Source organism: Mobula hypostoma, chromosome 12 (assembly GCF_963921235.1).
Source record: "Mobula hypostoma chromosome 12, sMobHyp1.1, whole genome shotgun sequence".
Classification (NCBI taxonomy): Eukaryota; Metazoa; Chordata; class Chondrichthyes; order Myliobatiformes; family Myliobatidae; genus Mobula; species Mobula hypostoma.
In genome coordinates this window covers 40697231-40715212 of record NC_086108.1, presented here as the reverse complement: position 1 = coordinate 40715212, position 17982 = coordinate 40697231, and the positions used below count along the sequence as shown (strand labels likewise).

Genomic DNA, 17982 nt, shown 5'->3' with positions numbered 1-17982 from the left:
TGGCCTGCTGAGTTCCTCCAGCAGTGTGTGGGTGTGGCTTGGGTTTCCAGCCTCTGTACATTTTCTCTTGTTTGTGACTAGGCGATGAGGTTGGGTAGTCAGCAGCTTCGAGTGAACGGGACCGAGGGACCAGAGAACGAGTCTCAAAGTAGTGATGAAAAATTGATCTTCGATTCATAGAGCATTAACAAATTAAAGACCTCCTGGTTTAGAGAGTATCATTTTAAAATCCAGTGATTAGTTAAACCCTATTAGATCCCATCAGGATTAACTTAAAACGCAATTAAGATTTCTCCCCTCAGTAAGTAATTCGAGTTCAGCGCGAGTAGGCTATGCTGCTCGGCCCCATCATTTCGCTCAGGGCTCAGGTTAGTCATTCACAAACCAGTAACGCAGATATATTAGTAAGATAGCTAATGTTGGGGTCGCAAATCTTCCCGTTCTTGTTCCTCTGATCTCAACTTAACGATGGCTTCAACCCTTTCTCCCGACCCATTCTCCTGTCAGCCTAACACCCACACAGTCATTATCCTGTGTATTTTTTTACAAAACTGGAGGCTCTGACTGGGAAGAACCGCCCGCCTTCAATCTTCCATTGCGGCCAATGGAGGAAAAAATGTCTCTCTTAAAGATTATCTGCTGAGCCAATGGTACGAGTCTGTGTGCTCCACGTGACTATATTTCCCCTGTCTTTCACATGGGTGTTATATAGTTCAATTCAGTGCAGCAGATGAAGCAATACTGGAGCAATGGGATGTCTGCACACAAGTGTCTGACTGTAAATAGAAGCATGCTTCTTTGTATAATTAATGGGACTTCCTCACCCTTTCCCTTCTCACCCAATATTAAAACTGAAAGGCACTGTACAGCTTAACGAAGATTGATAAGAATCTATACTGTCAACTGAACTGTAAGTATTTCTTTTAATGCACTTAACTACACAGATCCACACACCGACTCAGCAAATGTTTGTTAAACGGTCACATAACCTTGTAAATAAATACATTGGAAAAACGTTTAAAGTTTGTGGGGAAACAGCTCACATTCTGCAGTTTGACCTTAAATCACTTTTGTTTGAGGTGGGGGGGGTGGGAATTAAGAGTCGGCAGTTTAAGGGAGCTGCCGGCCCGCTGCAGTGGAGGCAGCCCGCTGCATTATTCAGGCAGAGCTGGAGATGAAGTCTGATGCTTGTGATAACACATCAGCCGTGTCCAATCAGTGGCATTGTGAGCAGTAAGTAGAACAAACTCAACTGACCCCACGGCGAGGGGCTGAAGCCTGTCCAGCCAACTCCGAGTTCAGTTCGTCCACCGAGTTGCTGAAAGGGCAGTGGTTTACAGAGACACAGCTGCAAGACTATGAAATTCAGACAAAGGCCAAGCAGGAGGGGATTTTTTTCTCTCTTTGTTGTGTGTGTTTACATTAATTAATCTTTCCTATGCATTTCTACGTACAACACTGAGCAGCGGCCAGTAAATCCTGAAAGAAGCTGGACTTTATTGGGACAGGCTTAAATCGGTCTCCAGTTCTCGGGAGAATGCACAGATAAAATAGAGTACATACATTCATGTAACAAGGGAATGAGCTTTTTTTATATAGGCGTTTTTTCCCCTTTCTTTGTCTGCCGTCATGTCATCTACGGCGACTCCTCCTTCACCCCCCCCATTCCCCTCCTCCCTCCCTCTCTCTCTCCTTCCCCTTCACCACCACCCACTGTGAGCTGAGACACCTGAAGGCTAGACATAATGATCAACAGAGCTTTCGCCTGTCTGGCCGCCAGCCAGCTTTTCCCCTACAATCAAGGAGCCTGCACGCAATGCAGGTCGAGTGTATTTTCTGTACCGAGAGATCGACTACAGTGAGCTTCCATATACTGCAAACACTAAAAGGGTGGATTTTTAAAAATGTTACACGACCAGTCGTTTTTGGATCTGCCTACATTAAGGCACCTCAAAAACGACAGGACATGCAGGAGAGAGACAGTCGCTGCAGTAAACTTTGTACAGAGTTTGACCAGACCAGATGGCCGCGTGCCCTTTTATTATTTAGATGAGACTCTTCCTTTCAATAACATCATTCTTCCTGCTCATAAGGCCCAGCTTAAAGTTTCCAGCGAATGAAATCAGCTGAGTATTTTCAATACTAATTGACCATATGCAGAGGAAGGGCTCGTGTGTGCAGTCACTGGGACCTTTGTCAGACTAAGGGGATCAATCTGCTCTTTGTCTCCCTTTGCGATGGGGGGGGGTAGAGAAATTGAACATTTTTTATGCAGTACTTGCTTCGGCGCTACCTCATTTCTGACACATCATTTACAGTACGTCGAGGGCTCCGGGGCTGCTGCTCTTGAACTTAATCGATCTATTGCGGACATTTCCCGCTTCAGTATGGCTGCAACGTAAATATTCCGTCATAAGTTTTCGCGACTGGCATAACTTTCAAACTCTCCGCACTGTTATGGAGTGACGACGGGATGGCTTGCCGGTTTCTTACCCTGGTCATTGAATACAGAGTAAAATCCCATTTGTGCCAGTTCCCAAGCATCCGTCAAACATGAGAACTTTTAAACTGTTAACATTTTTTGAAGAAAAAATAGGAGATTAACGGCGCTTTGAATTACAGGCCTTTAGATGCATTGCATCTTAGCAAGCATTATTGCACATCTCCAGACAAATGAATCATGTCATTACTGCAAGGAAAATTTGGTCTTCAAACGCTTATGGGCTCCTCATGATATGAAGAAACCCTCTTACTACCCGGACCTGCACTTGTATTCCAGTCGCTTGCCCGCAATTCGAGCGGGTGTGATGGGAGGATGAGAGGAGGTGTGTAAAGGCGGACTGGAAGTGACAAGAGGAAATGCCACCAAAGGTATCGTTCACGGTTCGCGTAACCGAGAAGCCAGGTGTGTGTAACTGCATAGGGAGAGGCTGTAGCTCACTGCGGAGGAGGTGGCGGAAAGGCGCTCGTAGGCATAGGTACGCCACGCAGAACTCGTGTAACCCGTGGTAGCTTTTTTGAATGACAAAAGTATCTGACGTCTGAAAGAGACGAGCACCACGCCCGCAGAGAAGCTCCTCGCTGCATTGGCTCTTCTGCCGTCTAACGAGGCTCCTAGCTTCTAACGGTGAGGATTTAGATCGGCTTGATGGAATTTGAAAGGTAGTCATAAGACAGGCTTTCTGTGCAATCTAATTTTTAAAGTTTTTTAAAAAAATACCCGTATTTCTTGCAACGGGTGGGAGAACAATTACACTGCTGGTGATCTTGAGTGTATTTTGTGGATTACCGCGGCTGGGAAAGAAGAAAGGCGCGTGTCACATGATGAATCCGCAGGGGCTGTCTGGACTTTTCATACGGTGCAAAGTGTGTGCAGTCAGTGCCCTCGGCCGGGTCAGCCCCTGCCCTCTTCATCGTCTCCCCCCGCGCCCAGGTGCAGCCAGCTACTTGACCTCTGGCGGGTGGGACCTCTGACTGCCGGCTACACATGGAGCTGGGCAGCCATGCAAGCCGCAGCCTACTCCCCTGCCCGTCTCCTCTGGTGCTCCTCCCGTCTGAAATGCCAATCTCAGCTTTTACTTCAGCCCTTTCGGATGCCCTGAGAGCCCCGACGTGCCTCTAATGTGATTTCAACCCGCATTTAACTTATCAAGTGTAGAAAAATGCGGTAGCTGTTCTCAGTACTCCGATGCTGCCTGACCTGCTCAGTTCCTCCAGCATTTTGTGTGTGTTACTTGGTTCTGTTTTGTGGGGGGAAAATCTTGTGCCCTGAGAGCGCGCTTTTAACTCTACCTTTTCTTTCAAATTAAATAACCAGAGACGGCCCTCAGGGGGTTTAAGGTACCTGGTCGCCTCCATGGGGAGGGAGAAGTGACACGACTGAAAAGAGCACTTGGGCTGTTACCATGACAAATGTTAAATTGAACGTGGCTTTGGAAGTGAGCGTTGGCCTCTCCCACCAATTCATGTGGCACGTTGAATTGTTTTACAACTCCTAGATTGGCCACCAGTTTTTGTAAACGGCCGCATGTCTGCAAATTTTATGAACCGCGTACTGTTCGGTGTAGTAAAATGAAGAGTGACGGTTCCGCGCTACCTGGTGGATAACGGAGAAGTATCACGTTCTGTGAAAAATCTTCTCAACTGTCTGTAAAGGGGGCCCTTTTCCCCTCCTGCCTTGCCACTCTGGAGTTGGGAAATTTGAAAATAGGGTCGTACAGACTATCTTCAGCATGAGACTTGGACAGCGTTTGGTTTGGTATTCCTTACATTGTTTCTTATTTCTTCACTCCCTCCTTCCCTTCCCAACCGTTTCTCTAATTTCACGACCGCCGTTTTCGTGCATGGTTGGAGACGATGCATTTTATTTTAATCATGGACTTCATTATCAGTAACTTTCCTGGTGCGCTTCTTCATGAGAAATACACCCCCCTCCCTGTAGCACCCTGTAATCCATTTTGCCACTGTTTCTGAAAGACAAAGCGAGACCTCGTGACAATCAATAATTGAGCAGCAAGCAATTGAATTCTGCGAAGACATGCATTTAAAATCAAAAGCCCAGACATGCTGAGAGCCTAACTGTCTGGATGCATTGCAGCAGACATACAGAGCTTTGCTGAAAAGCCGCATTGCTCCATCTAAACTATACATTAAAACGTTACTCCATCCAGTGAACTAATCCATCCCCTTTTAGTAAAAGCTGGATATCATTACCGCTGCTGACTCGGAAAACACAAGTAGGCAGTTACACATAAAAATCAGTAAGAGATTCTTGTTCCTAATCAGAGTGCTTTGACGGTGTGCTACACAGCCATTTCCCCGTTAGACAGTAAATTATTAAAAGCACATTTTATGCCCCCCCCCCTCCACTTTTAAGAAATTTAACGTGGTGTATTTAATCTTTATGAACAGGCAGGAAAGAATTTAAGCAGCAAGTCAAAATACACTTTCCAGATTTTTTTTTTCAAAAGTCTCCTGATGACTTAAATCGTTTCCACAGTCACTGTTTAACTGCGTGCATGGAGCAGTGTGAAAACCTGAGCTATGTTTTCCAACAAATCTTGGTAAAGTGGTTAATATAAATTTACAGTACACTCTGCTGATTGAATAGATCAGCTAGGAGAATAAATTTAATTTTGGCAATGCAAATGCCCTGTAGCGGAGTTTAATGTTTTCTTTCACCCAGTGTGATGTTTCCCTTTGCTGTTTTATATTGGTGGAAGTACTAGGTAATGAATAGTTTGGTTGTGACTAAGGGACATCCTGCAAAGCCCAGGCCATATTAGTTCCACTCTTGGTCACATAGCCTTTTTTACCAAGCTCTCAGACAGGGTGGTGATTTTCTTGTTTGTGGATCATAATTTATATTTTAAAGTTGTACATTACAAGAACCAACTTTTAACCACCCTGAAGCTTTTTTTTTAATCAGAGCAATCTTTTGACTTTTAACTGCTGTGTTCAGTAGTGAATTTTGAAAGCATTTAAATTCAAGCCAGGAAGTGAAAGGTGGTAGAATTGCATGTTCTTGTTGAAGAGTGAACCTAGTGTAACTGAACAAGGTACTTTTCAATAGAGCTCTCAAAACTAAATTTTAGATATCTGGAACATGGATTCAAGTTTGCAATCTGTTTTGTCTTTTGAACCTGTCAAATTTTGCTCTGTACAGTTAAAGGACTAAGTGACTATTGATCACAGCACAAGGGGGTAGGATTATTTGGTAAGGAAAGGTTGCAGTCAACCCTTGTCTTGTTGATGCACTGCCCACTCCAGTATCTGAGATTGCAAGATCGTTACTGGAAGCAGAGATTCCAATAGTTTGTTCTTTCAGGGATAAATGTTAATTTTGCCTTTTTGGCTAGGATCAAAGATTACGTCTTTAAAATGTTGGTTCCATGTGTGTCCACCAAGCCATTTGAAATATTATTGTTGCAATTTCACATTTTTTTTCAAAGGCATATAATTTCTGACATTAACTCATTTATGTGTGGGTGGGGTGGGGGCAAATAATAGATGCCAGAAATTTGAATGAATGTGAACAGAGATGAACAAACTTCAATGGCCTAAAGTTCAATTGGTTCAAGTTCAATTGGTTCACAATAGGAAAGGGTAACGACTGGGAATGTTGGGCCATAGGAACAAGAACACCTTTTAATTCCAACTAGATCACCTCATCTAGCACGTGCACAGAAATTTTCACCTCATTTTTCCTCCAGCTGTATTCCGTTGTATTTTTTAACTGGGTGCAAGGATACAATCTGAAGTACTGAGCTGTGTTCTCCAACAAGAATAGAATAATGTTTGTAAGCTGGTCAAATAATATAAGTTTATTGCAGATTCAACTGCAATTTGAATAGATTAGTTACAAGAAGAAGAAATCCAGTATGGGCAACTAAACCGTGGTACTTTATCCCTTTTGGTCCCAGAATATTATTCCAGATATATTATTAAAGATGACAAAATGCGGTAGTCAAGTTGACCTTTGTACAGTTTTTATCAAAAACAGGAAATGGTTGACTGGAAGTGGGAAGATTAAATAAAACTTTGCTCTCTAGCCATACTTCACGATTAAGAAACCATAACTTCAAATGCTATGTATTAGAAATTCTCATTGTTTAATCCACCTCATATCATAGATTTCCTTTAATGCTGAGCAGAGTATTTTTGTTTAACATATTGAGACTTAGTATTGGTTGTGTAGATCTTGTACCTCAAATAACAAAGAGGCCAACCTATTCACACTTTAAAATGGGGGGCAAATTTTTACTATCTAACTATTAGTCTTCATTCTGAAAACACCAATTTAACAATATTAAATTTTGAAATTGTGTCTCAAGAAGGCAACTTTAATTAAAAACTTCTCTGAGTTAATAGATTGTTAATTAAGGATGATCAGTTAAGAAGCCATGTTTCTGAAGAAAATTACATGTTAGTTTTAAATGCTCCACCCCTAAATATTGTTGTAAGAATAAAATGTTGAATGTCACTGGGGATTGAGCTTTGATTTTGGCTGCTCGAAAATCTTTCTGCCATCTGCCAAGCATCCCGAATGATCATAGCAAAGTAGTTCTGCATTCTGGCTTCTGCATCCTTCCTTTTCTCAGGATCTCAGCCCAAAACATTGACTACTTATTCCCGTCCATAGATGCTGCCTGACCTGCTGAGTTCCTTCGGCACTTTGTGTTGCTGAAGATTTCCATCATTTGTTGATGATTGTTTATAACAAAGCAGTTTTTTTTTAACTGGTACCCAGTTTAATTTTTCAAACAAACTGTGCTTCTAATTTTCCTTTGTAGACTACATTTAATACACCAATTTATTTTGTTTAAAATTAAATTCTGACAAAGTTTCAGTCGGTTTTGTAGTATCTGTTGACAAAAATGAACTGCCATCTTGTATATCGGCAGAGAAACCCAGGTTAATGGGTGATAGACGAATCTAGAATTGATCCTTTTGTCAATCAGTCAATGAGTAATGGCATGTCCTCTCTCCTTTACTACAGTATCATTTATTGCAACTTCCTAGTAGTGTGAGTCATGTTTTGATTTTCCTGGTTGTTGACAAAAAGTTGACATTGCCAATCTTAAAAATATTAAATTTAGTTTTCACCAAAATAATAGACTGAGGGAGATTTAAGCAAGAAAATAAGGAGGAAGAAAAAGCATCATTATCCCAGAACTGCATAAGTATTGATTTGTGTCTGTCAAGGTTTACTGTGTAAGGAAAAGACGGGGTCAGTCAGATTTAGCTACAATGCCAAGTGCAAGGTCATTACAAAGATGTTAAAGATAAATTTATACAACAAATATTTGTTCACAGTTTGCAGTGGCGATATTTTTCTTATATGACCTGACTAGAACGAGATTATATCCTTTCATATATTTCATGATCTTTCTCTTTTGTGTGAGTGTTATTTTCAATTATGCAAATCATTATTTAAGCTAGGGGCAATTAACAGTGTTTCACCAGAGCTTTTGTTTGTTTGAAAAGATAGTGAATAAATAGAGGCTGAAAAATGCAACTGTAGCAACTTTGTGAATATTAGTTTTAAATTTTAAAAAATCCTTCCTTGGAGCTTAAATAAAATAAGCTGTAACTGTACAAAGCTATCTTTGACTGGCTTGGAACAGTTGCTGAGATGAAAAATAAAAGGTGGCTGTCAATAATGGCTGAAACAGCCCATGCTTTCTCTGCATAACACCTTGTGGCTGAAAGGATAAATTTTACACACCAGTGAGAAGAGTAACATTTAGGAATTTTGATTTTTCAGCAATTTGCTTTCCTCTTTCACATACTGTTTACAGTTATTTGAAAATGCTTAATCGTAATCTTTAAGATACAGAAAGTCCTCAGTAGATTTCAGGCTAGCCACATGTTTCCTATCATACAACATCTGCAAAACTTGCCTCTGCACTTTCCGTTTAACCAGAAGAATGTAGGGATCCAAAGAAAATCTTTCAATCTTGGTTTTCTCTGCTAGACAATTTTTTTTTTGAAAAATCTCCATGTAGTCATCAAAAGATTAATTAGAAAAATGCTGTTACGGTATAATATCTTTTCATTCTCTGCCAGATTTCTGATGAAGCAGAACACCATGGGATTATATACCTTAAAAAAAATTCCGGTTTGTGACTTTTGACCAGTGAAAATATGAGAATTTTTTAGTGATATTGAAGTGCTTTACTTTACATTTGTGTTCTGCCAATTTATTCAGATAACGTATTCCCTACTAGTCTTGTGCTCCATACGTTCCGTCATAATGAACCCAATTAATTTGAGTATGGGCAAAATAAGTGACACCATATTGAAATGATCATTAGTGGCATACTGTTAATCAAACAGATTGCAACTACCACTGATATGGGGGGGAAAGTTTTCTGTTGGATTCAACCTGCCAACTCTCAATAGCTTTTTTGTGTCTCTATAATGTGTGACTCACAGACCTCTCCTGCTCTCATTGCCTTGACAAAATCAGCTTTGATTATTCTAGAACACAGAACATTGCAGCACATGCCAGGCCCTTCGGCCCACAATGATGTGCCAACCTTATTCTTTGGCGTTTGATTTAGAAATGAAAAATGTTGGATGTGCTCAGCAGGTCAGACAGCATCAGCTTAGGGAGAAAACAGATCATGTTTCAAGTCAGGGATCCTTCATTCCTGAGACCCAGAGCTCTATTTTGCTCTCTTTACAGCTGCTACCTTGAGAAATTTCTATTTTGTTTAAATTTAAGATTTTCAGCAGCTGCAGTTTTTCTCTGAAGTGTGATTGTCTGGGATAAACTGCTTAAATCAGTAATGTAGCATAGAACCACAAATATAGTTTTACTCTGAGCTTCCTTCTGGTTATGGATTCGTAGCTTGTTTAATTTACTAATCCAAATAATTTGACTTGCAAAAATTTGAGTACCATGATATGAAGCACATTGTATCAAACTGTGTGTGGAATAACCTAGCTAACTTCTGTGAAGTTGTTCACTTTGGTGTGCCTGTTTTTTAACTAGGTGAGAGACTGAGTAATGTTGATGTTCAAAGGGGCCTAGCTCTATTTGTGCAGGAGGCACTGAATACCAACCTGCAGCTGCAGCAAGTGATTATGAAGGCAACTGGTACATTGACCTTAATTACTGGAGATTTTGATTACAAAAGGCTTCTTATTGCAATTATCTGCATCTGGAGAATTGTGTACAGTTTGATCTCCTCAGAAAGGATGTGCCTTGATTAGTGTGGGTGCAGTGATCTGGTTTTGGAATAGTGAGTCTTCTTTATAAGAAGGGATAGAGTACACTAGGTCTATATTCCCTAGCATTTAGAAAAATTGAAAGAAGATTTCAGTAAAACATTAAAAATTCAAGACTGAGGCAAAGAATATATTCTGATGTAGAGGTGGTGTGTCTTTAACATTTTTTACTCTAGAGGTGCAAGGAGTTTCTGTTTGATCTTTCAAAGCGGAAGGGTAGATTTCTGGGCATTTAAGGAACAGGAGATATGGAGATGGTTCAGCAATGATCTCAAATGATGGAACAGCTTGGAGAGCCAAGTGACCTAGTCCTGAATCTAGTTCTTATTATATTACATTGCTTAAACTAATCATTGTTTAAAATACTAATCTGAACATAGTGGATTGGACAAGGTGTTAAGGAGCAGAATGAAAGAAAAATCGTCAAAGTTTAGAAATATGATGGCATATGACCGGATCTGGGCCGTACCCTCCAAATATCCGGACCTGCCTCTCAGTTTTTTTTTTGCACTACCTTACTTTCCCTTTTCTATTTTCTATTTATGATTTATAATTTAAATTTTTAATATTTACGATTGATTTGTAATCCAGGGAGCACGAAGCGCAGAATCAAATATCACTGTGATGATTGTACACTCTAGTATTAATTGTTTGGCAACAATAAAGTGAAGTATTTGTATTGGTCATATAAACAGCCATTTCAACCCTGTGATCCAAGCTAGTGATACTAGTACTTTACGACAGTCTGCTTCATTGTACATGCAGAAAAGTCAGGAAATAATGTGAAATATTTCATATCATAATCTGGGTAACTGACTCATGAGAAATGTTTGACTTCAAGGTGCGGTTTCTGTAGAACAAGGGTAATCTCACAAATATGCAGTGTGTGGATAGAAAAGGTACAATGTTGCTTTGAGCTACATCCTTGGTGAACAACCTTTGAGCATTGTGGCACATTCTCAGCTACCTTTTAGAACTTTAAGTGACAATACACTTGCTTAAGTCCTTTAAAGTGATCCTGTGCTTTCAACATGTATATTGCTTTGTATAATTTACTTCTGTAATTGGTGGGGTTTTAAGTGCTGAATTCTATTTTAGCTAAAGTATTTAATGAAACAAAGTATCTGACACATCCGTATATTTAGTCTGGGATGGGTTTTTTTAAGGTCCGTATGAGTTCCTTGATTAGTGCCTGTCTTGCAGGTTAAGAAGTTATTAAAAATCTGCTTTGTTTAGTTTGATTGACTAATTGGAGTGCCTACTACTCTTAACCATGAGTGTTAATGTCTTGTATAATAAGACTGAAATGGTTAAATATGTCATCAATTTGCTTTGTGATATGTTTAATGACCCTTCAAACAATATTATATGAAGTGAAATTTGCCCATTACCTAGTAAACATGGAACTGGATGGCTAAAATATTTAGATCTGACTTACCACGTACCATCTTGAAGATTAATAAACCTGATCAGGTATTTCTTGAACTATTGACTCTGTAGATAGCTTGTTTGTATATTTATTGAGATGCAACACAGAATAGGCCCTTCTGGTCCTTTGAGCTGTGCCAGCCAGCAATCCCCTGATTTAATCCTACCCTTATCACAGGACAATTTACAATGTCCAATTGGCCTACCAACTGGTATGTCTTTGGACTGTGGAAGGGGGGGAGAAATGGAGCACCTGGAGGAAACCCATGCGGTCACAGGGAGAATGTACAAACTCCTTACAGGCAGCAGTAGGAAGTTTAGCAAAACAATTCCCATAATGTTTATGATTTTTATTGATGAAAGTTCTGCAAGGGACATTAAATGGGCCTTCACAGATGTAACCAATGATTGATTATCACTAACTACAATGAATGTAAATGATCAAGAGGCATTTAGGTTTTAGAATTGGAGAATTTGGAAGTGTGAGTGTGTGTACGCATACACGATTTTTTTGGGGGGTTTATCTTGACCAGAATCTGCTATAGTTTTCTAAATTCAATACAATCCAGATTAATGTTAACTTAAACACGCACAGTAAAAAGCTGATTAATACATATGCTAATTCTACCAACTGATACATAAGGTGCCATGTCAAACTTCAGGAAGGGGAAGTCAAGGGAACACACACCAGATCCTCATTGAGGAGTCAAAAGTGGAAAAGGTGAGCAGTCTCCAGTAACTGGGTGTCAACATCTCTGATGCAACATCTATCCTGGGCCCAACACGTTAATGCAATTACTGGCTATATTTCATTTGAAATTTGAGGAGAATTGGTATGTCAGCAAAGACGCTTGCAAATTTCTAAAGATGTACCGTGGAGAGCACTCTGGTTGCATCGCCATCTGGTATGGGGGGGCACTGGGCAGGATTGGAAAAAGCTGTAGAAAATTGTAAACCCATCCAGTTCCATCATGGGTACTAGCCTCCCAAGAGAATGCAGGACACCTTCAAAAGGCGATGCCTCAAAAAGGCGCCATCATCATTAGGAACCACCATCACCCTGGACATGCCCCTTTCTCACTGCTACCATCCGACAGGAGGTACAGGAGCCTGAAGAGGTGCACTCAACATTTCAGGAACAGCTTCCTCCCCTTGGCCTTCAGATTTCTGAATGGATGTTGAATTAGCATTCATGGGTTCGGTATTATTTTCCCTCTAGTGGTATTAAACCTGATTCTGATTCTGCTCTCATTTTAATAGATTTCTATTTAAGATAATATGCAAATTTACATTGTTGGTCATTGTAGTTGTGATGATCAATCATTGGTTATATCAGTGAAGGCTCATTTACTTTGTACTTCTATTAGTTAACAATATAATCATGTGCACATTGACAGGATAATACCAGTTTAACAAATAGCATTTACCTGTTAAAGGTTACAGTTGGTAGCTTAATGTTCTGGGCTAAGAGAACACTCTTGTATTTCTTTGCTTTAGCACAAAAGACAAACCTCTCTATCAGGGTATACTTCACGGGCTAAGAAGACTTTCTTCTTTAGTGTGTTTTATGCATAAGTTCACTCGATCCTCTTCACAAACTTATTAAAGTGTGCTTCATAATTTTGCTTAACTATAGATAAGATAATATCAAATAACTGATGCCATAAAGAATAGCTTGTAGTAAATTTGCTTTGAACCCGATTGAAATACTGTTGCACTTATTCGGTGTGGAAGTTGATTGTAAAAAGGCGTCCACTGGATGAAAACACCAATTTTTAGTTGTGTTGCTCTGCCAGCAAAATGGAATCCTCTTGATCGTATTACTTATTTTTACGATGGGTCTATCGTTAGCCTTAAGAGCACAGCTTTCTCTTTCGAGTTGGAAGTCTTTTGTGAAGTTCATTGCTAGAGTTAAATTATCTCAGCAATCTCAGGTTTTGGAATTAACTGAAGAAGCTGATTTTTGGCTCTAGAACATGTGTGCAGAGAGTGTTTGAATTGATCACAGATCAGTTTGACTGTCTCAGTCATTAGCCCACAGCTTGGATTTGAGCAGGTTCAAAACTGGGTTTGTAAACAACCATATACTTATTTTTCGAAAATGCTTTGCAGAAACCATGAATTGTTTGTATCTCTCGTGGCTGGTCAGAAGGTAGCAATGAAGTACATTATTGCAGAGTAGTAGACAAGGATCTCCATGGGGGAAACAAGGTTATTCCAAATATCTGAAGTCATGTTCATCAGTTATTAGTTATTGAAGTAAATAATTTTCTAACTTGCTGTACTAAGGGCCTTTGTCTCCATTTCTAGTGGCAGAATATGGGAAAATATCCTCTTGCTCTCCTGATCTATCACATTGGCTGATAGTTCATTGTTATCTCCAAACCAAATCAGCCTGAAGGAGAGGCACTGGAAGGCTGGAAGCATCTTTTTATCATGCAGTTTTGGCTTGTGATACAAAGGAGGAGGGAGTGAGATAAAGAAACACTAACTTAAAAGCTTTAGCACCAAAGGCTTAGAATGCTGGTGTTTTGGATTTGTTCCTATTTTGTTATCGTGCACTCATTCCTGTAACTTAACTGTGGACGACTTTTTAATTCTTTTCCCAGGTTTCCAGATGGTTTTGATGCTCTTAATTAAATTACACAGAAGATGCCATTTCTGGATCAGTAATCTCATTATTGCTCCTATCTAAACAGATGAAGGGTTTCTGCAAATTATGATTCAGGGGTGACAGCATCAATTCCCCTTCGCTCGCCCCTCCAAAGAGTGCTGAGTTGGCTGGAATTTTCAGGGTTGAGAGAGCCTTGCAAATGATTGCTTGTCCCCTCCTCCACCTTCTCTGCAATACTGAGCTCCTGTCAAGACATGCCTGAGAGCTAACAGTGAGACAAAAGCAAATAGACTGAATTTTTCCATGAATATGAGTGTACTGTTACCATTAAAATCCCACAGGAAGGAGGGAAGCTGAATGTATTTTGTTTTTGAACTACAGTGGCTGCTGAGAATTAAATTGAAACCACTTAGCTGTTTTGTTCAGGCTGAACACAAGGCTGGGTCAATTTTTTTGGGGGTCTTTGCAAGAGTAACTAGCATATGCCTCCTTTTGGAATTTTAGTTGCTCTATGGTTATAATGCAAACATGAAGTTTGATTCTTGATTCAAAACTTACTGAGCACAAAATGTATATGTGTAACATTTGAGATAACATTTTAATTACAGCATGTTCTTATATTAAAGAATTGTGTGTTCTGACATGAGTTTTTCTTGTCCTCTAGGCTACTTGAATCTCTACGCCTTTGAGCAGTTAAGTCTAGCAAAAGAGGGATGTGACTGAAGGCATTTCTGGCTGATCTACACTAAGGTAAGGGCGGTACATTGCCATGTGTTCTTGCCTTGAAGGCACAGACACAGATTAGCCCATTAAACTGGAAAAATCATAATGACTGGAGCCACACTATTATTCTGAGTCGAGTCTTAAGCCGATGCGCCACTGGAAGTTAGAATATTTTGTTATCCTTTTACTTACTGCACATGGGCTGTAATTGCTGTTTGTTGTGGCTTCAAACTGTCTGCCATCAAGCAGGTGCTGAGAAACACGGATGCCTCAATAAAATGGACTCTGAATACCATTCTAGAGGAGGTAAAAATAACCCTCTGCATGGACTCCTGTTCTTCCTGTGTCTCAGAATGCCTAGCTGAAGCTTTCTGATCTTGCTCTTTTCACAAATAAATGCTTCGGAGTAGTTATTAAATATTTTGTTAATAAACATGCTATGTATAAGCTACACACTCAATTGATAAACCCTTATAATTCTTTCTATTTTGCTTTCCAACACCCACTTTTACCCCCCTCCCTTGAAAGTTGTTTTTTTCCCCCCTGCTGTCCCTAGGCTTTCTTTTAGGTCTGCCTTTTCCTACAGAATCCACACTGCATATTTTGAATCAGCCTGCTAAAGTGGTCAGACGGACATAAACTAGAAGATTATAGTTGCAGAAAATAAGAGGTTCAGGCAGTCTGAAAGCTGTCATTTTAATGGCCTTTCTGTGGTTGCTACAACTGTGAGAAATGGTGCCGAACCTGATTTCTGGGAACTGGGAATTACGAAGTCCAGTGAACAATTCCTGCATCTCTATTTTTAAAAGAAGCAAGAAGTGTTTTCGTTTTACAAGCTTCACACCCTCCAGCTGCTTTACGTCCTGTCTCTGCTCATTCACTAGGAGATTCCATTCTCTGGCTTCTCTTGCAATTATTTTTTGTCCATCTTTCTTATGTAGCAGTAATTCACAGCTTTGACTGCTGTTCGGTGTTGGAAGTTTCCATTCCTTTGCGAATAAATGGGATGTTTTTCAACATGAAAGGAAGAGGATATGGAGATGTCCACTTTACAATGATGTGCCTTCCCTAGGTCCAGATTCCTAAAGCATGTTGAAATAACTTTCCTTCCAGTACCAGTTTTTGCAGGAGCACTGCTCTGGTCACTTACCTGGTGTTGATCTGTGCTTTATCTACAGCTCTTTGCTGATAGTAACTTGTTTCCAAGCAGGTTTTCAATGTTATCTGAACCCACTCCTCTCCATTGTTCACAGAATACAAACTAAGATGATGCATGCTTCTTGTTCAAAATGTGTTCCGCTTGTTCCTTTCTGTCAAGCATTTCTGCCTTTTTAATTTCTGACAATTTTAGGTGTCATTCTTCCATTTTCTGAAAACCGTTAAGATTGACTTTCTAGCTGCTTTGGAGGTACTTAATGTGATTGGCTGTGGGTGAGAATAAATGTTTTTTGTGTCTCTGGGAATAATACAAACAGTGGATTGTTCGGCAAATGTAGCTTTAAATAGGGCAATTGTCTGTCTGGTGTTTGCACCATTCTTCTGAATTTCAGTTAACGTTAATTCATTGACTAATGTCCTTCCTGATCCTTGGTACCAAGGATGAGTGCAAATCTGACGCCAAGTAGATCAGTTGTGAGCTAATCCAAAGCTAGTAGGTTTGATTAAACTGGGATAAAAATCAGCTTTGCCTGGTTCTGCCCTAGAGATGATTTATTCATCTCATTAAATACTAGACATTGTGAAAACTGGAGCAACATTGATTCAGATTTGGCATACATCTTGGGCTAGCGACTATTTAGTCATTTTAAAAGGATTGTATTCTTCAGAGCAGATTAGAATGAATCTTTAATCCAAATCTGGATCTTTGTCATGCACCTGTTCACATATTGTATATTTTAATTTTCTATAAGATGATACACAGTTCAAAGTGCTACATGCAAGCAGTGAATAAAATCTGTTACTACAAATCTCTTTAGGTAGATTGAGAACCATACCGCAGAGTTAGATGTGTGGAACAATGTAGCGAATGAACAAAGAATTTTTCAGAAGATTCTTTAGCGCAGTACAAAGCTGAGTAACAACTGGCATTTAATAAAATTGTGAAATTCAAGAGGAAATTGCCAGCATTAAACCTGTTCAAAACAATTGTTAAGCTACAGTTAGACAGCAGTTTTAGGATTTTCACTGCCACTGTAATCTGTCATAATACATCAAAAGCAACGCTTTGTCTATAGTTTGACAAATTATCTCTCAGTACTCCTTGGCAGGAACTTTAAGCGCCTCACCTGAAAGTGAGCAGTGTAGCTCCATTGTGATTTGTAGCTGCTTTGACACAATTTGCAACAATTCCTAATTTGCTCTTAGTTTTGTATTTTGTTCTGTATATCCACTTTTTTTTGGTACTTCAGCTCTTAGGTGATCTGCAAATTGACTTAGGCTAAATCGTTAAAAAAGAAATTATTTACTTTTGGAAGAGACAAAGTTTGGTTCATCTTTTGCCATTTTTGATTGTTTAGAAGTTTTAATTGCATCAAACAGCTTTGCAGGAGATCATAACCCATTTTTTAAAGCGTTGCACTATTTAATTCATAATGCCCTTACAATCAATGGTGTGCTGCTTACTTGTTTCCAAGCTGTAGAAGAAAATGATATTTATAGATTGGACCTCATTTTGTCTCAAGTAAAGAGGAGTCGAAAGTATGCGTTTATTTTGTTTTATCTAACTGCCAATTACAGCTTTTAAGAAATCTTGCGACAGACAAACATATCTCTGTCTAATCCCCCTTTAGTCAGTTTTACATCTGCTAAGAATGCCTAAAGTGAATAAACATGTGAGTTCTTTTATGCCCTAAAAATTATAGGGTGTGTGGAGTACAAGCTTCAATGCCAGCCAACATAGGAAAACATGCTATCAGGGGTTTTAAAACAAAACTGATCCAAAGATGATGATTGTGTTCATCCAAGAATTTTCTTAAAATCAAGATATTAGCAGGCTAGTATTTAGCCTTGTGCATGCATTCGATACCAGAACATTGATGATCCTGTTTTGGGATTATTCGAAAAAACTACCTTCTATTTGCATTGACAGTGTTCCATATTCAAGGGATGGATTCTTTCAGATGGAACAGTAGACTGAGGTCCGATCTGCTCAGCTGGGTGGAAATGAAAATCCTGTGCCGCTATACAAAACACAGTAGTGGAGTTATTCTTACTGTTCTGGTGAATATTTATCCCTCATCCAACATCCTGTAGCATTGATTGCAATGAAGTTTGTGGCATTTGGTGGTGCTTAAATGCCCCTGGACTTCCGCATCTTGCAATTGTAACTGCTTCCAAAACATTCTGTTAGGTACATCAAGACATCATGAGGTTGTGGAGGGGACTTTATAAATTTAAGTTATTCTCAAAACCACAGGAAATATGAAAGCATGCTGAATATTGAAAGTTTAAAAAAAAACTATTGGTAGTCTGAAACAGTTTTT

General features: G+C 39.6%; 1 long non-coding RNA gene across 5 annotated transcripts in view; it reads left to right on the top strand.

Annotated features, from left to right (window-relative positions):
• The first annotated feature begins 756 nt into the window (after positions 1–756).
• LOC134354720 (uncharacterized) overlaps positions 757–17982 on the top strand; it is a 173770-nt gene continuing 156544 nt past the window's right edge. For 4 of the 5 annotated variants that reach the window (XR_010019884.1, XR_010019882.1, XR_010019881.1 and 1 more), the window contains exons 1-2: positions 757–910; positions 14442–14527. This is a non-coding gene — a long non-coding RNA (uncharacterized LOC134354720). Of the gene's footprint in view, positions 911–3077; positions 3163–14441; positions 14528–17982 lie in introns of those variants that run through there. The other variant, XR_010019883.1, reaches the window with a different exon arrangement.